The 27,477-nt window shown below is 40.2% G+C and overlaps 1 long non-coding RNA gene across 1 annotated transcript in view; it reads right to left on the bottom strand.

Moving 5' to 3' along the window:
• Positions 1-27,477, bottom strand: part of LOC142208503 (uncharacterized) — a 105,559-nt gene that overhangs the window by 70,520 nt on the left and 7,562 nt on the right. The window contains exon 2 of the long non-coding RNA XR_012716892.1: positions 5,720-5,846. This is a non-coding gene — a long non-coding RNA (uncharacterized LOC142208503). The remainder of the gene's footprint in view (positions 1-5,719; positions 5,847-27,477) is intronic.

Raw genomic sequence — 27,477 nt, forward strand, 5'->3', positions numbered from 1 at the left:
ATGCCCCTGCTGACAGTACTGTGTGTAGCGCTATACTGTGAGGGGGTGTTCTTTACCGCCCAGCCATGACGCTCAGTTGTGAGGATCGCTCCCCCTCCTGACAGTACTCGTCCATAGATGAGTACTGGTAGGGGCATTCCTCACCGATCAATGTTGTGGCTGGGCTGTAAGAAACACCGCCTCACAGTATAGCACTTCACACAGTACTGTCAGCAAGGGCGTTCCCAGCTAGACTGTCAGAAACTCCCTTCTGACAGTGAAGAGCTATCGGTAAATGCACTGATAGCTCTTCCACCGGGGCACATAACGGGAAAGCCTGTATGCTTTCTAGTGGTATATAAAACCATATGTGCCTGAGGACATGAAAGATCCTCTTTAACACCTTCCCGACATCCGCCGTACTAGAGCCAGGCGGCCGCCATAGCCGCCGGGTGTCTACTGTTTTATACAGTAGACAACTAGCGCTATTGCTCCCCGGTCAGTGCCCGCACCGATCGGGGGCATTAACCCCTCTTTCTCCTCGGTCAAAGCAGACTGAGGCGCCATTTTTGCTGTGATCGCTAGCACCAGGAGTAAGCTCCGGGGCTGGCATCACATTGCTATGACAGCTATGACAGCTGTTGCTTTTATTGTGCGCTATGCTAGGTAGCCTACAATAGATGTGCCAGTATTTTGCAATGCATTAGCATTGTAATGCATTGCATTAGTGATCAGACCTCCTGGGGTTAAAGACCCCTAGGGGGTCTAACAAATTTTAAAAAAAAGTTTGAAAAAAAGTAAAAAGAATATTTAAAAAAAAATTAAAAATATTAAAAGTTCAAATCACTCCCCTTTCTCTAGAACACATATAAAAATAGTTACATACTGTGAAACACCTTCATATTAGGTATCCCTGTGTCCGAAATCGCCCGCTCTACAAATCTATAAAAATATTTTCCCTGTACGGTAAACGCCGTAGCAGGAAAAAGAGTCAAAAGTGCCAAACCTCTATTTTTTCACTGTTTTGCTTCTGATAAAAATATGAATGAAAAGTGATCAAAGCAAAAGAAATTCCCCAAAATGGTAGAACTGAAAAGTACACCTGGCCCTGCAAAAAAGATGCCCTATATATCTCCGTACACGGAAGTATAAAAAAGGTTATGGGTGTCAGAATATGGCGACTTTTAGAAAAAAACATTTTTTAACACAGTTTTGGAGTTTTGTTAAGGGGTTAAAATGTAAATAAAACCATATAAATTTGGTATCCCTGGAATCGTGCCCTAACATAGAATACAGATGACATGTCCTTTTGGCTGCACAGTGAACGCCGTAAAACTGAAGCCCATAAGAAAGTCGCACAAATGCACTTTTTCTTCAAATCCACCCCATTCTGATTTTTTTCCTGCTTCCAAGAGCATTATATAGAATAATTAATGGTGGCATCATGAAGAAAAATTTGTCCTGCAAAGATTAAGACCTCATATGGATCTTGGAGCGGAGAAATAAAAAAGTTATGAGGTTTAGAAGGAGGGGAGTCAAAAACGAAAAACGTAAAATGCTGTCGGCAGGAAGGGGTTAAAGGGTGAACTGGTGGCCTTAAACTAAATCGGTTTGGTAGCACAGTGTTGTCCAAACTACCACAACAAATTACACAGCCAAAGTTCACAGTTACATGCTGCCTGCATCACAACTAAGGCTACAGTCACAAGACCTTGGGACAAAGCAGCCATGAAAAACGTCCTTTTTTTCACGACTGTCTTGTATCCAAGGAGGGGCCGTTTTCACAGATTCCCCCCATACATTTGAGTGTATTGAAAGGTCTGAGACAAAAACGGACAAAAATAGGACATGACTTATAATTTCACTTTTACAACGGACTGTCAAAATAATGATCATGGGAATAGTCCCCATTCTGTGGGTTATTCATCATCTGCCCCTTTTTTGGCCATACTTTTCACAGGTGTGCCTTTTTAGACTAGTTTTACTGTGTGTATGATGTAGGCGCACCTCCTTGTTAAATGTTGGGCACATGTAAGGCTCTGTTCTCACGGAGTAACGCGCCGCTCATTTAGACACATATACTCGTGTCAGAGCACAGCGCTTCAAAACAGATCCCATTGATTTCAATGGGTGCCGGCTTACGCGCGCTACACTTTGAAATCAATGGGAGGCTTTGTAACTCATTGATTTCAATGTGGGACACTGTTACAACCTGGGAACCTACCATCACCCACCTACCCCAGGAGTTATGGAAGCTTGGCAAGAGAGCAGCACCATGTATACCTGGATGGTCTCTGACTTCCTTGGGGCAGTAGAACACTGTGGTAAGGAGGAGGAGGAGGGCTTGTGATGAAGGACATTTGGGGCATTTTTTGTGGTTAAAAGGACAATAGTGCTGATGCAAGATACCGAACTATCAGCTGTGAGCAGGAGATCTCACCACCTACCAAAGGAACTGCCACATGTTATTATGATAGCTGCTTATGTCCCCCACCTCTGCAAAAATTTCTGCTTGTTATATCCACATGCTGTGACCCCCCTCCTCGTGTCCTACAACCAAGTCGGCTGTATTATTATTATTATTATTATTATTATAATTATTATTATTAACACCAATCTGCACAGAGAACTAAATGATCCTGCAGTGTGTCTGTTTCTTTCTTTTTTAGTTGCTATGATTCCTAGGATTTCTCTATCTGCCATGAGCTTCTATGTGTTTCTCTCTTGTTATATACTACTGTACCATCTATGAAACTGTATCACTGAAATTTCCCCATTGTGGGACTATTAAAGGAATATCTTATCTTATCTTATCTTATCTTAAATGAGCAGCGCGTTACTCCGTGAGAACGGAGCCTTAGTTTGATTAGATGCACCTTTTTTTTGGCCATGTGCACTTTGACCCTTTTTTGTTCAAAAAGGCACAATTGTTAAAAAATTGCACAATTGCCCCTTTTTATACTTTCTAAGCTGATGGGCTCTTTTATGCTGCCCATGAACTGGAGTGCATTTGTGCTTTTTTTGCCCCTTTTTAAAAAGCCGCAAGTCATAAATACAACATAAGGATTTTCTTTAAGATCATTCTTACTTTTTGAAGGCAGCATAATATCTGGAAAAAAAGTCAGAAATGCTTCAATAAAGTGCAAGGCAGAAAAAGACCACAAAACGCGTAATTACGGCACAAAAAAACAGAAGTAGCTTAATAAATGTGCCCCTTTAAATTTAATGCTGCCATGTGATGGCCGTTAAAAAAATGATATCACACAGCCATTATTCACTGTTAGGGGCTGTGCACACGATGTAACACAGCGTTGATTCTGACACGTAAACTCGTGTCAGAATCAGCGCTTCAAAACAGAATCCCATTGACTTCAATGGGTTCCATTTAACACGTGTAACACATTGAAATCAATGGGTTAAATAGCCTCTCATTGATTTCAATGTGTAGAGCGCATAAGACGGAACCCATTGAACTCAATGAGATTCTGTTTTGCAGCGCTGACTCTGACACGAGTTTACGTGTCAGAATCAGCGCCACATTACATTGTGTTCACGGGCTCTTAGGGTTGGTTCACACTAGCACTTGTATTCTGTCCAGAAGGAATCCGCATGGACACCTCCAGATGGAATACAATCGCAATTGGAAGCGATGTGCTGTCAAAGCACATGGACCCCATAGACTATAATGGGCTCCGTGTGCTTGCCGTGCACTGCCTGAACAAATGATTCATGCGGGCAGTGCACGGCAAGCACACGGAGCCCATTATAGTCTATGGGGACTCCTTCTGGACGGAATATAAGCGCTAATGTGAACCAACTCTTATGTGAATACATATATATGGAGGAAAAAGGGAAAGGTATACTCAGCCCACTCGCAGGAAATGTCCTTAATGTGCTGTTCCACTCCAAAACATCATCAGCTCTGCACGGATGGAAAATTCCCTCAGCTCGGAGTGAAGAGACGAATCCATGAATAAAAAGTAATCCAACACGGCTGATGTAGAAGAATTAAAACTTCACCTTTATTGGTAGATGTACATAAAAACGATCTGTACACACATCACTCAAAATTGCTGCGTCTGGCCAGACGCAGCAATTTTGAATGATGCGTGTACAGATCGTTTTTACTGTATGTACATCTACCAATAAAGGTGAAGTTTTAATTCTTCTACATCAGCCGTGTTGGATTACTTTTTACTTATGTGAATATAGCTTAAAGGGGTTGTCTCATCACAAGGATCCTATCTACTGTATACTGCTTGTTAATGTAAGACTTTTCCTAAATACATTGCTTCAGCAAAACTGCTTTGTTTGTCCACTATCTTACTTTATTCATTTTTTTTTTACACATCCCTTTACTTATCTGGTCATAAGTCAAGTGATGTATCTGCTGCTCTGAGGGCGGAGGGAGGAGGGGCTAAGTGCACGGGAGCGAGCCTGGAGGGGGGAGGAGGGGAGTAGTTTACACTTTGGGGGGAAGGGGTCGCCAATACAGACCCGGAATCCTGTAATAGAGAGGCGGATGCCGGGGACGGTTAGACACCAGCACAGATGCCTGCAACATCGCTATGCTCCTGCCCTGCATGAAGCCAGCAGCGGCAGGAGCGATTCTGCTATTCCAGGGGGGCGGAGGAGCAGAATAACAACTGGCTTCATGCAGGGCAGGGTCTGTATTCACATATGCAAAGCCAAGCGGCGAGATGCCGCTGGCACTGCGTGTACGCTCATAGATAGTGAGACCAGTCTAGCCTTCACAATGCGAACACAGACCCGGCATCCGCTGTAATAGAGAGAGGCGGATGCCGGGTCTGTATTTGCATTGTGAAGGCTAGACTGGTCCATGAGCGTGCGCGCAGGGCCAGCGGCATCTCGCCGCTGGCTTTGCATATGTAACCACGCCCACCAATGACGCAACAAAGCCGGAAGAAAAAAGAATTTACAGTAATGAAGACTGGTGAGTATGCGACGTGTGAATACCCTTTTAAGGAGAGTGAAAGCAGTCCCATTGCCACTTGAAAGTAACCAGGATCTCAGGTTCTGGCTACTGCCGTATTATGATCATCGCATCTTGTGGGTCTTAGAGTGACCACATTTACTTTCATTAGTTGCTATGCTGGAAATACAATACTACATTTTTGACTGTGCAACATGTCACACAGTCTAAGGCACTGACTAGGCCTAGGCTTAATGTTGTCAAATTTTTATAGAAAAATTTACTTAAAAAAGAACAGTTATGAATGTGTATAGCAACTGCAGCAAAATAAAAGAGCAAGTAACAATAAGGAAAAGGGGAAGCTCCTGTAGCCTTTTGTCTTTTTCTGCAGATTGTGGATTTATAATGTCTTGTATCTGTTAAATACTCTGAATATCTTAGAGTTAATGCCTGCTGTGAGTGTGTGTGTTTTTACCAGTAAAATGGATTACAGATCATCAGTCGGTAATAAGGTGTAAAACACCTTTTGGATGTGGGTCATTAATGCTTACTAGACACTGGGAAGTGCAGATTACAGGGGAGGAAGATTTATGATTCCCAGAAGCCTGATAACCAAATACACTTACATTTCTAGTAATTCATTTTCTGAGAAACCAGTGCAAAATCTAACATTGGGACCAGTGCTACTTCCATGGCCATTTCACATTGTGAATTAGGTCAGTCTCTTAAAGAGCAATAAAAGGAGAATTAAAACTGGAGATGTTTTTGGTTATAAGAGATCAGCAGAAAAGTCAAAATTCTACTCACATGAAAGATCTGTAAAAAGTAACGGCTTTAATTTCTAGTGGGAGAAAAACCTGTTGTCAGTGGTGCCAGTGGTCTTGACCAGGGCCTTCTGGGCAGAAATCTTCCACAGTAAGGGATCACCACTGTACTGTGACCAGCAACATAAGCAAAGAGGAGAAAAACAGGGAGTCACCTTGTAGTATAAGTAAAAACAGGCATAAACCATATACGGGTCACATGACTGAATCCTTGAAAATAGTAAGCACAAATGTAGAAAACAATGGCATCTACTATTACAAGTCTAGTGCTCCAAAAAACAGTATGATATGTGCTCTGCACTACTGTGTTAGGGAGCCTGCACACGGAGTAAACGCTTGCTCATTCTGAACGTAAAACTCATTCAGAGTGTGCGGCGTAAAAAACAGATCCCATTGACTTGAATGGGTGCCGGCATACGCGCCCTCCCCATTGAAATCAATGCGAGGCTTTTTTTACCTATTGCTTTCAATGTGATACGCGTGTATGCCGGCACCCATTGAAGTCAATGAGATCTGTTTTTTACGCCGCTCACTCTGAACGAGTTTACGTTCAGAATGAGCAGAGCATAAACTCTGTGTGAAGGCTCCCTTAGATGGCTATAGTCCTATTCAAGCAGTTGTAGGCAAGATCCTGTTCAGTGGTCTATGCAGTGTGGACTCCACTATGCTAACTATTTAAGGAAACCTTTACACATGTGAATGATCCAGTAATAATGCATCCAAGATGCAGGAAATTTCAGATTCCATTCTTCTGCCTTGCAAGCAATATTAAAGAGAATACAGTTCCTGGTTATGGCAGAATATGTATTCTGTAAATTGATGACTTGCTGAGATGCAGTTTAACATTTTCTGCATGGTTATTATTCTAATAATTATAGAGCACAAGTTACTAATGATAACATACAAAGCCATCCACAACCTGTCCCTTCTATATATCTCCGACCTAATCTCCCGCTACCTGCCCATACGTAACCTCAGATCCTCCAAAGACCTCCTACTCCGCTCTGCTCTCATCTACTCCACACACAACCGTCTCCAAGATTTCTCTTGTGCATCCCCCGTACTCTGGAACTCCTACAACCCCCAATAACAATACTGTCACCACATCACCATCTGAACAGTCTATCCCCTCACCTTCTTTCTCTATCCCTCTTCCCTCATAGACTGTAAACCCTTGTGGGCAGGGCCCTCTATCCCACTGTTGCCAGTCGGTCATTATTAGTATTATATTTGTTTGTATATTTTGTGTACTGTATTTAAACCCCCAAATGTAAAGCACCATGGAATTAATATAATAATGTAAAGCACCATGTAATTAATGATGTTATATAAATAAACAATAATAATCCTATTAATATTATAAATGTGTAATGTTTGTGAGTTTGTGGGTTTGTGACTTTGGATGTTCGGATGTTTGGCGGTCAATCACGCAAAACTCGCTCCACCGATTTGGCTGAAATTTTCCACAAACATAGTTAATACACCCGATTGCGCAATAGGCTACTTTTCAACACAATAACCCACATACATTTTCCACACGAACCCCACAAAAATCAAACTGACATCACCATCTCTGCAATCTCACACACTTTGGACCATAGCAAGCCCCTAAACTTCACATTACCCTCTACAGCCTAGCCCTAACCCCACACACTCACATTCACATATACTTTCCCACTTTCACCCTCACCTTCACCATCCTGCAGGAGCCTACCTCTGTCACTCTCCGGACCAGCCATGTTTGCTTCACAGGAGCATGCGCACTTTGCACACATAAACAACGTGTTACTAGCACGCCACCATTTTGCGACTCCACCTTAGGCCGCAGCACACAAAATCCTGCCTCCAGCCTGCAACAGAACCTGACACCGCTATCACCTCCCTGCCGTCTCCTCTGCACGATCCATCCACCAGCTCGACACTGGTAAGTTCACGTACGCCATCGCCCTTCCCTTACACAATCGCGCATACACTGCGCTACCCCCATCATGTCTCCGGTTCCTGCCAACTTTGCGTCCTCCGCCGCCTTCTCTTACCTGTCCCGTGGCTCCCGTCTGTCCCTCGCTGCGCGGAGGCATCCTCCTGCTCATCTCCGTCGCCTACACTGGGCTAGGCTGCCGCCGCGAAGGTTCCTATAGCAGCCGCTAGCTCTCTCACGCCTCCCACACAGCTCAGTGTGTCCAGGCTGCTGCAGGCTATGCTACGTAGCCTGCAATAGCACTGGCACGATTATGCAATACATTACGATTGCAATGCATTGCATTGTTCAGGACACCCCCTGCTGGTGTACAACGGTATTGTTTTGCAAGTTGCTGGATGCAGCCTGCAAACCTCATTAGCATTAAAATAAAAAAAATAATTAAAAAACAATACTGTGAAACACACATTACCTATCCCCGCCTCCGAAATCCCCCACTCTACTAATTGAACTAAACATTACGCCTGCATACACTCACACTATTAAGCAATGCATTGCAATACATTACTATTGCAATGCATTGCATTATTCAGCGCACCACTAAACACCCATGTATTTGCTGAAAATACACGTCTACAAATACACGTGTAAGGGTCCATTCACACGGCGTAACGCGGCGCTCATTTGGTGCTTATTTTTACGCCGAGCGCCACATTACGGGAGCGTTTGTGCCGCGCTATTTACGGTGCGCGTTTACGGTCGCATGGACACGGCGTTAACGCCACGTAAACCCGATCGTAAAATTTCACCCGTGACTCGATTTACACACCTACAATCACCGCAGACGAAGCCGCGGGTAGCAGCTAGCAATATTATAACACTATATGACAGTATTGCAAACAGCAGAATTACATAATGCTGGGTTGAGAGCACATTTCTAGATCCGTGAACTCGTACATGTGTCTGGGTCATATAGAAAGGCTTTAGTAGATGCAAAAATTGGAACATCCGTTTATATAGACACCAATGTTAAAAAAAAAAAAGAAATCGGATCCTTTGCTGACAGCAACAGATGTTTTTTTGTTTTGTTTTTTACATTGATGTCTATGTAAACAACTGGGCATCCATTCATCCATTTGTGTAAACTTTTGCAACTGTTAAACGAATGTAAAATGTTTTATCTGAATAAAGCCTAAAAACAGCACTTGTAATACAGTACATTAAGCCCTCATGTTTTTAAAGAGTAGCACAGTGACTATTTAATTATGCCCCATACACATAACTGTATTATCACAGGTCCATTTAAGGCACCGGGAGCCTGGAGACAAAACTCAGGTTCTGTTCATTTTGTGGCCTGGCCTCATAATAGAAATGAATAGGTCCATGGAGGTCCCGGACAACGCACTGATATTATTCTTGTGCCGTCTCTGCTGTTTACTGACAGACCCATATAAGCACAGCGTGTAGGCTAAAGCTGCTGCCACACAGTGCTCCTGTGCCACATGTGTCCACTACTGTATCTATACTTGTCATTGCTTCAAATAGGAAAGTATGGGTGCTGCACAGAATTAGTGATGAACACGTGTGGCCGGGAGCACTCTGTGGCAGCATCCTCAGACTACAACTACATTAAAAATGGACGTATCACTGACTTTTTTGTTAACCTCCGTTACGGTTACATGTCCATTTTTCAAACAATGGGAGTCAATATACAAGTGCACCCCTGTCCGTTTTTCTAGCCTGATGGACCCCATTCAAGCCTATGGACCAGTTTTCAACAAAAAATTTTTAAGTGATGGATCAGTTTCACTGACATTAAAAACAGATGAGAAGATTGGGACAAACAAAAAGATCAATGAAGTTCATCTGTTTTTTTCACTGACAACATTGATGCAAAACAGATGAAACATACAGTATGTGTTGCACTGTTAGAAAATGGATGTTAAAAAGTGCGTTTCATGCGCTTTTAATTTCAGGTTTTTTTTTTCGTGTGCATGTAGCCTTTACACCTGCTGAGACAGCCATTTTCAGACTTTGAATTGCAAAGGCTTAAAATTGCCACAAAATTCACAGCAATAGTTCCAAAACCCGTTGTGCTGCGGGCAATTCCCACAGTATGTGGATGGGAGTTGTTGAAATCCTATCCAATTCCCAGCTATTGTAATTGTCCGTGAACTTACAATATGTGACCTTGGCCTACACATGCTATTACGGTACATATTTTTTTAAGTTAACACATGGATTTTTTTGAAGGTCACATGCACATGACTTTAATTTTATCAGTGTGGACCCATTCTATGGGCCCCAAAACATCCACAAATTTATGAAGTATGTCCTATATTTATCTGCATTTGCAGCAGAGACAAATGTAGTGGATCTTTCCAAGTCATTTTGCAGATCTGTGATTGCGGATTGCGGATGACATGTTATTTGCATATTTCTGAGCAGTATTTGCGGAAAGCAAAACCACTGCAGTCGTGTACAGGAGGCCTAAGACTCCAATAGGCAAACAGTCATATCGCAGTCACTAAGTGACAGTACTGAAAACATTGGATATGAGTGATGGCTGTAAAGCAGGGTGGTTGTTGTTAAAGGCAGTATAACTAAATATTTAGGCACTATGACATAACAAACACCTTCCATATATATAGAGTTGTGTGTAAGCTCCCGACCCTTTGCTGTGACCAGTATAGGCACAAGGGCACCTCTTTTCTCCTACACATAGCAGGCTCGTCCTTTACAAATTGCGGTGTTTTTTTTTTACAGAGCAACAATTAAGTAGGTTTTAAAACATCTGCTGACTACATAATCCCATGCAGGGTAGTACGCTCAGCATTTTTACACAGCTCTGACTCCTAAATACTGCTTTATATGGAAAAACCCCAGCATGACTGTTATAATCAATAGAAAATGAGACTCCATGAAAATGCAATATGTGTCCAATTAGTTATAATTGGAGCAAATGGTGATGTAGATAAACTGTTGAAGTAAGATGTATTTACGTTGTTCAATGAGTGTGTATCTCCGTACTGGCACCAGCGTAACATCAGACCTCCCTTCTCTGATCATGAATGATGAGGCTGTTCATGCACATATGTTAAAACAGCCATTCTCATTACTTGGCTCAAAACTGAACTGTTTTTGTAAATTGCCTTCCTTATTTTCTTCCAGAGAACTATACCAGTAGTGTTTTGACAAACCCCTGCTGATACAATGAATAGGACTGCTCAATCTAAAATAGGATAGGTAGACAGGCGTCATCTTGGTGGTACCACCAGAACGAATTCTAAGATTTCATTTCATCAGTAGTAGTCTACGGACAGAAAAACTGCAGGGGAAATTTAAATATTTTGATCTATACTGAATGAATTGCTCCTGTCTGTTTTCTACCGACCTTAAAATCACCATACTAATAAAAATATAATAAAATGACATAGTTGCAGCAAGTTTTTTTTTTTTTTTTAAATTGTATCACTGCATTTCCAAAAACCATATTTTATTTTTTTTTCCCTTTTAATGTAGCCATATCAGGGCTTAGTTTTTGTGAGACAATTTTATTCGACTGCACCTTTATACGCTATATAATATACAATATATTAATAATAATAATAATAATATATAATACATTGAAAAACATTTGCTTATTTTATTTTTTCTGCACAATAAAACTAGTTAGTCATCATATTCTCAGACCCATTATTTGTAGACATTTTATGATTTTTGTATCTTTTTTTTTTTTTTTTTTTTTTAGCAGTTCTCATGTCTGCACTGCTTTATCTGCAATTTTTTCATCGTCTCAGAGCCAGTGGGGAGAAACTAACTGCTAAGATGTCATCTAAAACAGGAGATGCTACTGGACAGTACTAGTGTGAAAAGTTGAAGAAAAAGAGAACATTTACTATTAGATCCTGTAGCCTCTCTGTCTGGGTCTCTGCTACTCTCACTCAGCTCCTTCACCAACTCACTCTAGTTCCCAAGACAGATTAAGCAGAGATTCTATAGTGAGTGAAAGGAGTTTAGGATGGATGGAGAGGAGGAAAAGACCCTGTTCTACGGAGAAACAAGCATTGTTTTCTATATTCTCTTTAGTATTGACTTAGGCAGAGTTTGTTTTAGGCCGAGGCCCCATGGGATGGAAACGCAACGATTTGCCCGCAGCGGAAACATTACAGGAAAAATTGCGGCGTTGTATAATAATAAATGCAAAGTGGATTCTAGTGAATCTCATACCCACTTTGCAGTAAAAACCGCAGTGCGGACACTCCACAATTTCCAAAAACGGCGCAGTTTTGGAAATTGCAGCAAGTCAATTATATCTATGGAAACACCAGTGATTTCCCCATAGATATACTGTAATTGGAACAGAAAGTCAGCAGAGGAAAACTCCGCAAACTTTGTGCTTAAAGCAGGAAGAACCATGATGCGTTACTGCCGCAGTTTTTCCTGCAGCACTTTTTGGCTGCGGGTCATCCTGTGTGGCTTTAGACTAAAGGTTACTTATTAGAGATGAGCGAGTACTATTCGAAACGGCCATTTTGAATAGCACGCACCCATAGGAATGAATGGAAGTAGCCGGCATGCAGACTTTGCCGGCGGCCGGCTGCTTAACCCCCAGCGTGCCGGCTACATCCATTCATTCCTATGGGTGCGTGCTATTCGAAACTGGAGTTTAGAATAGTACTCGCTCATCTCTATTACTTACCATTAATCGGGACCAATTTTGGGTGGGGTCGGAGTTTGAAAAACAGTTGCTAGCTACCGACTAAAATGATGAATTATTTTTTAGTGATATTATTATTGTATAATTAGAAGTATAGTTTGTTGCATATTTCCATTCATAGGAATTCAATCACTAGTTTTTTAATGAATTAGAAGAGCTTTACCACTTCTCTCTGATCATAAATGTCACCCATTTATGAAAGAGTCTTAGATGAAGCAAGGAGACAGAGATGGGCTGTGGAAAAATAGTCAGTCAGTTGTTTGGCCCACTGACTCCATAACACTGTATTTAACTTGTTTACATTTTTTTCAGTCTCATTGGTTTATTCAACTATGTGATGGCTGATGTAATACACTGCAATACTACTGCATTGCACTATGACTGTCAGTGGCAGAGGGAGAGCCTACCAAAGTGAAGGTAAACCATGTCCAGGAGTAAAAAATGGCTGGCAGACGTGGTCCTTTATTAGTCCACATTCACCATGGCCACAAATCAGCATCCTGGGATTTCATCAGAGGGGGCTGTGTTGGTAGTTGAGAGAACCCTATTGACTGCCACATCCCAATGGTTAAATAATCAGGATCAGCGTTATCTTCAATTCTGGCTATTACCAGCAGACTGTCAGTTGTAAAATACAATGGAAGCCGTAATAAAAATGAAGACTTAATGCATGAGCCCTTATGCTAGTATCACACCCCACACTCCGGAGGCATATAAAGATAAACCAAAGGACTCATGCGCCCTCATAGGCACCCTAATACAAAATGAATAAATTAATACAGCCCCTAGATTAGGTTCACACTACATTTATGCATTATATTCAGGTTTTAAAAGATGTATACCCTAGGTATATGTGTGCATGTCTATAACTTAACTATTATGCTGTGGATTTTGTAGTGTAGTACAGAGCCATAGTCACTTCTTGTACTAAGTATAATAGCACACAGGAAGGACTGCATGTAGTAATGCACTGTGTCTCCTATAGCATGTATTCTATTATTTATAATGAAAACCTCTTCATCTATCATGGTAGAAACTGAGAGGTTACAGTATGCGTAGATTTTCAGGATCAAATGTGTTCAGCTTTGCACAAAAGTGTTATTAAAAAAAAATCATTACAAAATATCCAGTTTTCAGTGCAATAAGGGGTGGACATCAATAAATCAGAGCTATATGAATATTGTCTGATTATAGGAAATATTTACCACCTAGGTTGGATATACACTAGGCAATGGATGTGATTAAACAATTTCAGTTCTCGGTTAAAGAGAAGCTGCCTAGTTGTGTGCATAGAAATCTACCAATGTGCTGACATAGTCTGAATGAAGGTCACAGTCAGGACAGGCTGCACATAGTCAGTAAGGATGTGATGGAGCATGCACTCACTGTGCGGTATTATTGGGTTTGTGTACAGCGACAGGCAAACAACTGCTCTATGCATGCATGCAACAAAGAGCCAGAAGCACAGAGCCAAATTCCCATGCAAGGTCTCCAAGATTACAGCACTGTAATAATGCTAGATATAAGACATATATATACAAGGAAAGTATATGTGAGCATATGATATACAAGGAAAATTGGACATTTTTTTTAACATAAATATATGTACCCACATACATAGATGTTAATAATTTAATCTGCATTTAAAGTTCTAGGATTGTCAGTTATTAGAAGAATATTACATATGAAATATTTTCCACTGACTGATAGAGAATCTATGTTGCTAGCCGTATTCTGATATAGATTGGTTTATTTAAGACCCATTGTGTAGCTGCAGCAGATTACTATCACTTGAGAGCTTTATTACTAGCCAAGCAAATAAAAATCATCATCACTTTGACTTATGTAACAGCAGCATGGAGCCTTTGAGAGAATGCAAGGGCCTTAAAATAGAAAGTGATTTCTTTATCTCATTTCTGGCAATATTTAAGTAAAGCACACTTGTTCCTTAAAAGGACTAACTAGCACCCCAACCTTTATAATATATAGCCTGAGCTTATCGGAAAGCTACCCATCAGACAATGGATCCACTGCACCCTGGCTGCTGGTTATCCACTCGTCGACTGCACTGCAATGCTGAGGTTTTCCCTCCTGCAATCAGACGTGCACATATCCGAGGCTGAGTCAGCACCATTGTCTTTTTTTTTTTTTTTTTTTTATTGGATGATCCGCAAATAACACTTTCAATTTATTCTAAAATGGAGCAATTCATTAAAGCCCCCCTTCCCCAACAACATCTTCTGTCACCTCAGCTAAATGATGGAAAGAATTAGAGGTCTGATTCCTTCTTGCCAATCACTTTAACTAATGTCCAAAGAGTCATTTATTTTATCTGCAGCATAAACCGTAACAATACTTGTAATAGGGGATGGTGGATGCATGCGTTCCTTCTGTAGTATACCGCTGAAGTTTGCTAGAACCTTAGAGGGAGGGAGTCACCAAAGTTTTCAAGTTAAATATATTTTTATCAGAATTTTTTTTTTCATTTTCCATATCACTATCCACTACCACTATTTTTCACTCTGGCCCCTAAGCCTAATAATAGACCGACATTTGCTAATTCTGTAGGATTTCTTTGCATCAGCCATTTCATTTGCATCACACACAAGGCAGGATTACAATAGAACTTACCGTATATACTCGAGTATAAGCCGACCCGAATATAAGCCGACCCCCCTAATTTTACCACAAAAAACTGGGAAAACTTATTGACTCGAGTATAATCCTAGGGGGGAAATGCAGCAGCTACTGGAAAATGTCAAAAATTAAAATGGTCAGAGTTTTTGGGTGCAGTAAGTGCTGGGAAAGGGGAGGGGGTGTTTTGGTTGTCTGTCTGCCCCTTCCCTGAGCTTGAGGACTGGGGTTTTCTCTTCCCCCCACTTGGAATTCAGTCTGGCTGAATATAGGGTATCTGCAGTGCTCCTATTAACCCTTTCCTGACGGTCCGACGGAACAGGAGCACTGCAGATCCCCTATATTCAGTAGACCGGGCACTTTCAGACACAGGGATACCTAATGTGTGTATGTGTCACAGTAATTTTTCTACTTTTGTATATACTCTAGGGAAAGGAGTGATTTACAACTTTTATGTTTTAATTTTTTTAAAATCTTTTTTTTTCTTTTGCACTATTTTATGGGAGATTCTGTACATTAATATTGTGGCTGGTCATAGACCCCCCTCCTAAAAAAAAAAAAAAAAATAATAATTTTTTTTTTTTTTTTTTGCTGACTCGAGTATAAGCCGAGGGGGGCTTTTTCAGCACAAAAACTGGGCTGAAAAATTCGGCTTATACTCGAGTATATACGGTAATATCTCTATAGAGAACAACACATAACACCCATCAATACATTCACTATTCACAATAAATGATGGTACAGTTTATTTATTCCTCCTCTCTGCCTCTCCCAAAGACCTATGGCCATGACTGTGCTGTAAAACACATCACTATGCTGTTAACAGCGTATATGACAAACACAGGCAAGATGGCATAGTCCAATATAGAAAATAGAATTTGTTTAAAAAAAAACATATATATATATATATGTATATATAGAAAAAACTGATGCATTTCTATTATAAATAAATATTCCCCACATGATAAGTCCACCCCATGGCCTAACAACAAAAATGTAGGTCTATGCATGGTATAGTTACATACATAGTTACATAGTAGATGAGGTTGGATGAAGACATCAGTCCATCAAGTCCACCCTATAACCCTACAATCCCCTACAGAATTGATGGCGAACCTATGGCACGGGTGCCAGAGGTGGCACTCATAGCCCTCTCTGTGGGCACTCATCTGTGAAACAGATTATATTGTGTGGGGGCCACTGTGGAGCAAATTGGACTGTGTGGGGATCACTGTGGTGCAGACTGGACTAAAAGTGGGGGCTCTTCACTATTTATATCACACAGTATCTGTTTAATAGCAGACATGATATTATTACGGGTCATAATAACATTGTATGGTCACTGTAAAACAGATGTGTACGATGTAAATAGTGAACATTAATTGTTCAAAAGTACCAAATGCAGTACAAAGTTGTTTGTATAATTGAAAGCTCAATAAAGCCCCATTCACACGACCATATTTTATAGATCCGAAACTGTCCACAATTGTGGATCTGCACAGTATTAAGGTTAAATTGCTGTGTTAGCACTTTGTGATAAATTAGTCGGTTTTGGGTTGCAGTTTGGGCATTCGGCCTCTAAAAGGTTTGCCATCACTGCCCTACAGTGTTGATCCAGGGGAAGGTAAAAAACACCATGAGGTATACTTGATATAGTACTATCATTCGATTTGCCTGGGCAGGGCCCATCAGCTATTACATACAGTCCTATGAAAAAGTTTGGGCACCCCTATTAATCTTAATCATTTTTAGTTCTAAATATTTTGGTGTTTGCAGCAGCCATTTCAATCTGATAAATCTAATAACTGATGGACACAGTAATATTTCAGGATTGAAATGAGGTTTATTGTACTAACACAAAATGTGCAATATGCATTAAACCAAAATTTGACCGGTGCAAAAGTATGGGCATCTCAACAGAAAAGTGACATTAATATTTAGTAGATCCTCCTTTTGCAAAGATAACAGCCTCTAGTCGCTTCCTGTAGCTTTTAATCGGTTCCTGGATCCTGGATAAAGGTATTTTGGACAAACAATTCAAGTTCAGTTAAGTTAGATGGTCGCCGAGCATGGACAGCCCCCTTCAAATCATCCCACAGATGTTCAATGATATTCAGGTCTGGGGACTGGGATGGCCATTCCAGAACATTGTAATTGTTCCTCTGCATGAATGCCTGAGTTGATTTGGAGCAGTGTTTTGGATCATTGTCTTGCTGAAATATCCATCCCGGCGTAACTTCAACTTCGTCACTGATTCTTGAACATTATTCTCAAGAATCTGCTGATACTGAGTGGAATCCATGCGACCCTCAACTTTAACAAGATTCCCGGTGCCGGCATTGGCCACACAGCCCCAAAGCATGATGGAACCTCCACCAAATTTTACAGTGGGTAGCAAGTGTTTTTCTTGGAATGCTTTTTCTTTTTGGACGCCATGCATAACGCCTTTTTTTATGACCAAACAACTCAATCTTTGTTTCCAAAATGAAGTTGGCTTCTCCAAATGTTCTTTTGCATACCTCAGGCAACTCTATTTGTGGCGTATGTGCAGAAACGGCTTCTTTCTCATCACTCTCCCATACAGCTTCTCCTTGTGCAAAGTGCGCTGTATTGCTGACTGATGCAAAGTGACACCATCTGCAGCAAGATGATGCTGCAGCTCTTTGGAGGTGGTCTGTGGATTGTCCTTGACTGTTCTCACCATTCTTCTTCTCTGCCTTTATGATATTTTTCTTGGCCTGCCACTTCTGGGCTTAACAAGAACTGTCCCTGTGGTCTTCCATTTCCTTACTATGTTCCTCACAGTGGAAACTGACAGGTTAAATCTCTGAGACAACGTTTTGTATCCTTCCCCTGAACAACTATGTTGAACAATCTTTGTTTTCAGATCATTTGAGAGCGGGCTGTCCATGTTCGGCGACCATCAAACTTAACTGAACTTGAATTGTTTTGTAGAAAGAAATGGTCCAAAATACCTTCATCCAGGATCCAGGAACTGATTAAAAGCTACAGGAAGCGACTAGAGGCTGTTATCTTTGCAAAAGGAGGATGTACTAAATATTAATGTCACTTTTCTGTTGAGGTGCCCATATTTTTGCACCGGTCAAATTTTGGTTTAATGCATATTGCGCATTTTCTGTTAGTACAATAAACCTCATTTCAATCCTGAAATATTACTGTGTCCATCAGTTATTAGATATATCAAACTGAAATGGCTGTTGCAAACACCAAAATATTTAGAACTAAAAATGATTAAGATTAATAGGGGTGCCCAAACTTTTTCATAGGACTGTACCATTAAGTGTTTAGTGTGCTCAAATGTGGTAAATGGAACATTGTGCCCCTGCATGCGCCTACAACTTTTGCACTACCTCTGCTCATATAACATAAATGTAATTGCTGTAGCGTGTGCCCAATCACACATACAAGGAACAAATGTTTTTCTTAGCCGTGTTATTACACTTGGGACACCTACAGCAACCATTTCAGTAAGTGGTATAGAAAAACACTGCTCAGCAAAACAAGACAATGATTTATCTATGTACTTATATATGTCCCTTTACATATCCCAGCCTTTATTACACTAGAAACATGGATATTATTAAAATGTCTTCAATTTAAGGTATGGTATAGAAAATATATGCATGTTATACATAAAAAACTGATTTGATCACATTGAATCAGTTCCTGAATGGTTATTAAGAAAAAAAACATGCACATATACCCTTTATGGCAGCATATAAGGCCTATAGATTTTTTTTTCTTAATAATGATTTATTGAATTTTTAAAATGACAACAATGAATATATATCGTTGAAAACAATGAGTGTGGTTATACAGACACAAATAAATGTGCTTGTAAATACCTGCAGATTGAGCAATGAAAGACACAACAAGAAATGGAACGTAGGGATGGGAAGGGAAAGACAATGAGTGCTAGGGGTAAGAGTTAAAGGGTCTCAAAAAGAAAAATATCCTAATCAACCATGTTTCTCACAGGTGTGCCCTGGTGGGGTCCTTTGAGAAGGTATACCATGGCGCCCACGTAGAGCGGAACCTCTGGATGCCCAGTATAAGATGATCAAAGACTTGGCAATGCATAGAAGCTGAAGCCAGAGTCACTTGGGGTAAGGGTGGGCCATAAATTCAAAAAATATGCCAACCGGGGTCAGAGGTTCAGAGAGGAAGTCAGTCACGTCTAGGGTTGAGCGATCGGGATCGGAAAAGATCGGATTCCGATCGGCGATCGAGTAAATTTCACGATCGCGATCGGAATTCCGACCCGATCTTTTCCAGTGGGATCGAGATCGGAGGTTATCTCAAGATCGGCTCAACCCTAAAACTGACTTTTCCCATAGAAAAGCATTGACTAGGGTTGAAGATCGGGATCAGAAAAGATCGGATTCCGATCGGCGATCGAGCAAATTTCATGATCGAGATCGGCTGGAAAATGATCGGAAATCGGATTTTAAAATCGATCTTGAAATCTCAAGATCGGCTCAACCCTAGTCACATCACATAGTATGTGATTTAACACAATGACTGCATGACTAAATGACACTGCTCCCTGCCCTGTAACTAGTTAACATTTACATATGCCAATCTAAGGTTTTAAAAGCCTATAAGTCTGGTTTCACACATGAGTTTTTTGGACCGGATTTTGACGCGGTGGCTGCTTCAGAATGCAGTGCCTACCGGCATCCAGTCGCGGCATTCCCCTTGGGATTAGGCCCAAATGAATGGACCTAGTCTGGAGGGAGTGTTGCGAGGTGGAATCTGCCTGAAGATAGGGCATGTCGCTTATTTTTTCCATGAGCAGGAACAAACCGCTTGCGGAAAAAGGAAATGACCAACTCCCATGACCAACTCTTTGAGAGCAGAGAGATGAGGCATCAGCAGCAGCAGCCGCCTCTCGTCTCTCACACACATAGAGAATAGCACACAGTGCTCACAGACACTTCTGTGTGCATGGTGGAGGCTAATTAGCATATGAATAAAAACAGGCTCATTCAAAAACTACTGAGGCGATTTACATAAAAAAGGTAGGTGTGGAATAGCCTTTCTAAAGCCTATGCAAGGATGTGCTTAGCTAAATATGACTTTTCCCAGTGATAGAGCCCCTTTAAAACAAAACTGATTGGTTGCTGTCATCTTGAGTCCTTATTTTCAGTACAGAGAGAAAGTTCTGCAAATTCTACTTTTCTCTTCGCACAGAAAAACTGAAAGCAGATGGAAATGGCACAAACTGATACAGACTGATTATTTTTAAAACCCATTGAAATGAATGGGTTTTCATCCGGGCCATTTAAAATCAGTTTTTGAAGATGTCAAATACTGATTACAAAGGGAATGGCCAAATGCAGATGTGAAGCCACCATTAGTGAGGGGCACCATAGGAAAGGTCATTACTTGAAGCTGCACAAATTGGGACTAATTTAAGGTGGAAAAAACACCTGAAAGGTTCCTTTTAAGGCTAAGGCCCCAGATTGCAGAAACACATCAGATCTTGTTGCAGATGTTGCTGCATTTTTTGGAGTGGATTGAGCAGAAGTGAGAATTATAAGAATTTCCTACATATTTCTCATTCCCTTTCTAGCTATTCTTGGCTTTGGCTCAAAAAATTGCAGCAAAATCTGCAAAAACAAACAAACTGTGTTTCCACAATGTGGCACCTTAGTCTAAGGCCAAGACCCCACATGGCGTAAATGTCTTGGAAAAAACTGCAGCGTTTTATCGTCCCTGCAAAGAGGATGGGATTCTGGCGAATCCCATCCCCACATTGCAGGAAAATACGTACAGCGGACATGCTACAATTTCCAAAACTGACACAGTTTTGGAAATTGCAGCATGTCAATTATGCCAGTAGCTTCCCTATAGTTATAATTGAAACAGTAAGTCCACAGAGGAAAACTCTGCAAACTTTCTGTGTAAGGGGGTGTTCACACTACCGTCGGTGTCCGACAGCTAGTGTCCGCTGCTAATGTCTGTGAAAAATCTTGTGCGGACATTAGCATCGGACACTAGCTGTGTCCGTGATATTTTGCATTCATTTAAATGGACATCAGGTGCGTTCTTTTACTGTCCTTAACTGTCCGTTCCCAAAGATGTCTGACTTTTCAAGCGGACAGCAAAAACCTACATGTCGGATTTTGCTGTCCGCTTGAAAAGTCGAACATTTTTAGGAACGGACACTTAAGGACAGACACGGACTGTAAAAGAACGCACCCAATGTCCATTTAAATCAATGCAAAATGTCACGGACACAGCTAGTGTCCGATGCCAATGTCCGCACAAGATTTTTCACAGACATTAGTAGCGGACACTAGCTGTCGGACACCGACGGTAGTGTAAACGCTCTCTAAAGTGCTGCAGGAAAAACCATGATGTGTTGCCGCCGCATTATGCTGTATACACCAGTTATCTGTTTGATGGCCATTAAAAGAGATGAGTAGATTGAGCCAAAAAAAAAAATAAACCAATTAAGTTACAGTTGTTTTTTTTTTTTAACTGACTGTTAAAAATGTATGACAAACTGATGCAAACTAGACATTAACAGCGGACAGACAGGGCAGAAACCTGATAAAAATATGCAATACACTGATGGAAAAATGACAATTTCATCTATTTTTACTGTGCAACATTTTTGTCCTATTATAGGATGGATTTGTTACCCTTCTGTTTTAACCTAATCCTCAATATTTCTTTACATTTCTGATGTTTACTGAAGACTGTAAATAATATATTGAGTCTTCTGTTTGTGACAGCCCAGCACTAAATCGCTGCTGTAACAGGAAGAGCTGTAGTGATGGAGGCTTTCAGAGGTATATATTTATTTATACTATTGATATTTAGTACAACCCGGAAAGTTCTCCCCTCAATATGTGGCCTTGTATTAACTTCCTTCCCATCAATATTGAAGCTGCTAAATATAGCAGTGATATGATAGTAATACCATGGATTGTAACCTGTAATCCAAGTCCCTAAACAATATTCACACATTTTACCTAAATCTCCTGCAGTTTTACGTCTTAATATTGAATCTGTCCAACTGGGTATAGTGGATTATTTTCTGTTGATAAATCTGTTTTTGGGAATTGTTGTTCATGCAGTTTCCTAATACATTTTTGTTATTATACCTATTTTTCAGCAGATAAAGACATAAGAAATGTGCAGCACATACTAGTTTGGAGAATGGGGAATTGCTAGGATAGAAGGTAAATTATGAAACCATTTGAGTATATGGACTATATAATGAATTATGCACAAAATAAACATACTGACAAAACAGGCTACAGTATATTTTGGTATTATGAGCATGGCCGTACCATTTTCATGAACAAAGATAGTGCATGTCAGTTTTTTGTTGGCTGTGAAAAATGGACTGGAAAACCCCTCAAAAAGATGTGTGAATAGACACATTGGACTCAATGTGTTCTCAAAATGGACTTGTGACTGATGTTTCTAAAACGGCCATCACATGTCCGTTTTTCGCGGCTGTGTGAGTAAACCCTCACACATTGTGGCAATCAGGTCCAGCTTTACTGCACCACGGCCATACTGCAGTAAATATACTATATGCTTTTTTTTGTTTGTTTCATTTTACCTTGACTGTTCAAACCACAGTGAAACCACTACTATTATCATATGTGTCAATTTAGTGGGGGAGGTATCTGAGCAGAAGCAGTGGTGCGGACCCAACCAGTCAGAGACAGGGACACAAACCTTGCAACAACCGGTTTATATAAGAAAAATCAGAAAATAAATAAACCTTTATGTCAGGCACAGGAAAAGCAAAATAAAATACAGCCATAACTTCAGACAAAAGGCAAAACGAAAACCTGCTTGTCTGTGCACTAACTAAGCAGAAAATACTAACTGTACATGTGGCTTACTACCAGCCACACGAATCAACCAAAAACAGCACTGTACCGTAACACAACGCTCTCAGTGTCAGGACAGACCCAGGCACTTCTTCTCCTCCCAGGATCTGCCATGAACTGCAGGCTCTGCAGCTTTTTATGGCCCATTTATGAACCTATGACCCACATCTGGGCTGCAGCTTATTCAAGATCCGCCCTGGACCACACATATGTCAGGAATCCGGGGGAGATATACCATAACTCCAGCACTCTGCCTGGATACTTCTTACTATATATATATTCATCAATAATTGTCATATAACAATAGTACTACACATTCTAGTATGAGTGGGTTGCTCATAGACATATTACCCCTTTAATCAATGTTATCCTGCAGAACATTGCAAGTAAAAGTATCATGGTTTTCCAGTTTCATGTTAATGAAGTCTAAAGATTTACAACGAAAAGTTCTGCAACTTTTTAATATAGTTGGGAGGAGTACTTATGAAGTGAGTACAGCAGACAGAGGTAGGGTGCAAAAGATTCATCAGCAGGACGTACACATTCTAGATATGGCACACGTATGTTACCCATAATAGGAAGCTAAATATAATATTTAAAATCACATCACCTATATGCAAAATGATTATTTCCTTAGAAAATGCTTGACATAAATGCAAATACAGGTCCTATATATGTAGTCATTATTTATTATAGATCTATCCAATGCAGATGGTCTGTATATTTACTACCATTTATGTTCTCACTCCTCACACAGACTACCTAGCAGGCCATATGCCATGCTTCAGAAAACATATTCACACAGGGAAAAGGCTCAAAAGTCTTTAAATTTCACATACCGTATATACTCGAATATAAGCCGAATTTTTCAACCCAGATTTTGTGCTGAAAAAGCCTCCCTCGGCTTATACTCGAGTCAGCAAAAAAAAAAATTTTTTTTTTTTTTTTTTTTTTTTTTTTTTAGGAGGGTGGGTGGGGGTGTCTATGACCAGCCACAATATCAATGTATAGAATCTCCCATTAAATAGTGCAAAAAAAAAAAGATTTCAAAAAATAAAAGTTCTTAATCTCTCCTTTCCCTAGAATATATACAAGAGTTGAAAATTACTGTGAAACACATACACATTAGGTATCCCTGTGTCTGACAGTGCCTGGTCTACTGAATATAGGGGATCTGCAGTGCTCCTGTTCCATCAGGAAGGGGTTAATAGGAGCACTGCAGATCCCCTATATACAGCCAGGCTGAATTCCAAGTGGAGGAAGAGAAAACAGTCCTCAAGCTCAGGGAAGGGGCAGACCGACAACCATAACACCCCCTCCCCTTTCCCAGCACCCAGCAACTACTGAACCCAAAAACTCCCACCATTTTAATTTTTGAAATTTTCCAGTAGCTGCTGCATCTCCCCCCGTAGGCTTATACTCGAGTCAATAAGTTTTCCCAGTTTTTTGTGGTAAAATTAGGGGGGTCGGCTTATATTCGGGTCGGCTTATACTCGAGTATATACGGTACATAGTTTCTCCACTCTGGTCTACCTGTTGAATATAAGGTAAAATAACATTTTTTCTTTTCATTTTCAATGGCACATAACTCAATCTGAATAGCTTTACAGTCCTATGAAAAAGTTTGGGCACCCCTATTAATCTTAATCATTTTTAGTTCTAAATATTTTGGTGTTTGCAACAGCCATTTCAGTTTGATATATCTAATAACTGATGGACACAGTAATATTTCAGGATTGAAATGAGGTTTATTGTACTAACAGAAAATGCGCAATATGCATTAAACCAAAATTTGACCGGTGCAAAAGTATGGGCACCCTTATCATTTTATTGATTTGAATACTCCTAACTACTTTTTACTGACTTACTGAAGCACAAAATTGGTTTTGTAACCTCAGTGAGCTTTGAACTTCATAGCCAGGTGTATCCAATCATGAGAAAAGGTATTTAAGGTGGCCAATTGCAAGTTGTTCTACTATTTGAATCTCCTCTGAAGAGTGGCATCATGGGCTACTCAAAACAATTCTCAAATGATCTGAAAACAAATCTGAAAACAAAGATTGTTCAACATAGTTGTTCAGCGGAAGGATACAAAAAGCTGTCTCAGAGATTTAACCTGTCAGTTTCCACTGTGAGGAACATAGTAAGGAAATGGAAGACCACAGGGACAGTTCTTGTTAAGCCCAGAAGTGGCAGGCCAAGAAAAATATCAGAAAGGCAGAGAAGAAGAATGGTGAGAACAGTCAAGGGCAATCCACAGACCACCTCCAAAGAGCTGCAGCATCATCTTGCTGCAGATGGTGTCACTGTGCATCGGTCAACTATACAGCGCACTTTGCACAAATAGAAGCTGTATGGGAGAGTGATGAGAAAGAAGCCGTTTCTGCACGTACGCCACAAATAGAGTTGCCTGAGGTATGAAAAAGCACATTTGGACAAGGCAGCTTCATTTTGGAAACAAAAATTGAGTTGTTTGGTTATAAAAAAAGGCGTTATGCATGGCGTCCAAAAAGAAACAGCATTCCAAGAAAAACACATGCTACCCACTGTAAAATTTGGTGGAGGTTCCATCATGCTTTGGGGCTGTGTGGCCAATGCCGGCATCGGGAATCTTGTTAAAGTTGAGGGTCGCATGGATTCCACTCAGTATCAGCAGATTCTTGAGAATAATGTTCAAGAATCAGTGACGAAGTTGAAGTTACGCCGGGGATGGATATTTCAGCAAGACAATGATCCAAAACACCGCTCCAAATCCTCAGGCATTCATGCAGAGGAACAATTACAATGTTCTGGAATGGCCATCCCAGTCCCCAGACCTGAATATCATTGAACATCTGTGGGATGATTTGAAGCGGGCTGTCCATGCTCGGCGACCATCTAACTTAACTGAACTTGAATTGTTTGTCCAAAATACCTTTATCCAGGATCCAGGAACTGATTAAAAGCTACAGGAAGCGACTAGAGGCTGTTATCTTTGCAAAAGGAGGATGTACTAAATATTAATGTCACTTTTCTGTTGAGGTGCCCATACTTTTGCACCGGTCAAATTTTGGTTTAATGCATATTGCGCATTTTCTGTTAGTACAATAAACCTCATTTCAATCCTGAAATATTACTGTGTCCATCAGTTATTAGATATATCAAACTGAAATGGCTGTTGCAAATACCAAAATATTTAGAACTAAAAATGATTAAGATTAATAGGGGTGCCCAAACTTTTTCATAGGACTGTATATTAGTGTGTGTAGTGTTACCGAATATACAGAACACAGTACAAAGTAGTAACTGGGAGGTAAATACAACTACCATATGTTACAAAACAATAACCTTGATACAGTGTGATTATGTATATAGCAAGTACAACAGAAATAGTTACAAAGATTGTTATTCACACGTAGCAGATATGATGCAGAAATTCCTGTGGCTAAAGAAAGATCAGTTGTATTTATCTGGGTGAGATTGCTTTGGCAGAATGCACATGGAATTGTACAAGCTCAATTAAGAATCTGCTGCATGTAAATTCACCCTACCATGCTGATGCGGTTATATTAATTTATTACTGTAAAACTGTACATTTAAATGACATGGTAATATTTATCTAAAAAAGGATTCAGTTGTATGGCAGTCAAAGTCGTGTAGTAAAGAGTGGTAGATTTTTCTGGAGTTGAGGAAATTCAGTAACACAAGTTAAAAAAAAGGATTCTGGTTAAGAATCTTAACTTCAGCATTCACGGTCAGGTGCTTTTATACAACTAGACATTAAGTGAAATGCATTTCTATTGAAGCATCAGTCTTCCTGCACATCTTATAGTTTACATTTTTTGTTTAAGGCAGGGTTCACACTACCGTTGGATTCCGTTATGAAGATGTCCATTTAAAATAAAAAAAATGGACACTTATCATAACAGACATTAACAGACAATAACTGATACGAACTGATGTTGATATGTCCGTTTTTTTAACTGATCCATTTAATGGATCGGTTAAAAAAAACAGACACTTTAGTATCAGTTAGCATCAGTTGGTGCCAGTTATTGTCTGTTTTTTTATACTGTCCGTTTTTTGGGTTTTTTTGCTGTTTATGCTTAAAGAGTTTGCACAGAAAATAAACGAACACAAAATAATAGACAATGACTGATGGCTATCAGTTACTGTCCGTTATATATCCGTTGCCCATAGACCTCAATGTTAAAAAAGTAATGGGCAATTGCTGTCCGTTTTTTTTAAACGGACAGAAAAGTCCTGCATATAGGATTTTTTTGTCCGCTTGAAAAAACGGAACATGATTGTAAACGGACACTAAAGGACACAAACGAACACTAAAGGACACAAGATAAATCCCATTGAAATTAATGGAAATTGCAAACGGACCAGCTAGTGTCCGTTGCTAAAATCTTGTACGGACAATAGTCACAGACACTGCTGAGCAGACACCACCGGTAGTGTGAACGCCCCCTAAGAATGTTGGCATTTTGGGGTTTTTATAAATACAAATTCAACATAAGAAAAGAATGAAAAAATTAATTGAATAGAAGAAAAAAAATTGTAGCATAAAAAGAATATCTGCCGATTACATCAATGACTGTATC

Source organism: Leptodactylus fuscus, chromosome 6 (genome assembly GCF_031893055.1).
Source record: "Leptodactylus fuscus isolate aLepFus1 chromosome 6, aLepFus1.hap2, whole genome shotgun sequence".
Lineage (NCBI taxonomy): Eukaryota > Metazoa > Chordata > Amphibia > Anura > Leptodactylidae > Leptodactylus > Leptodactylus fuscus.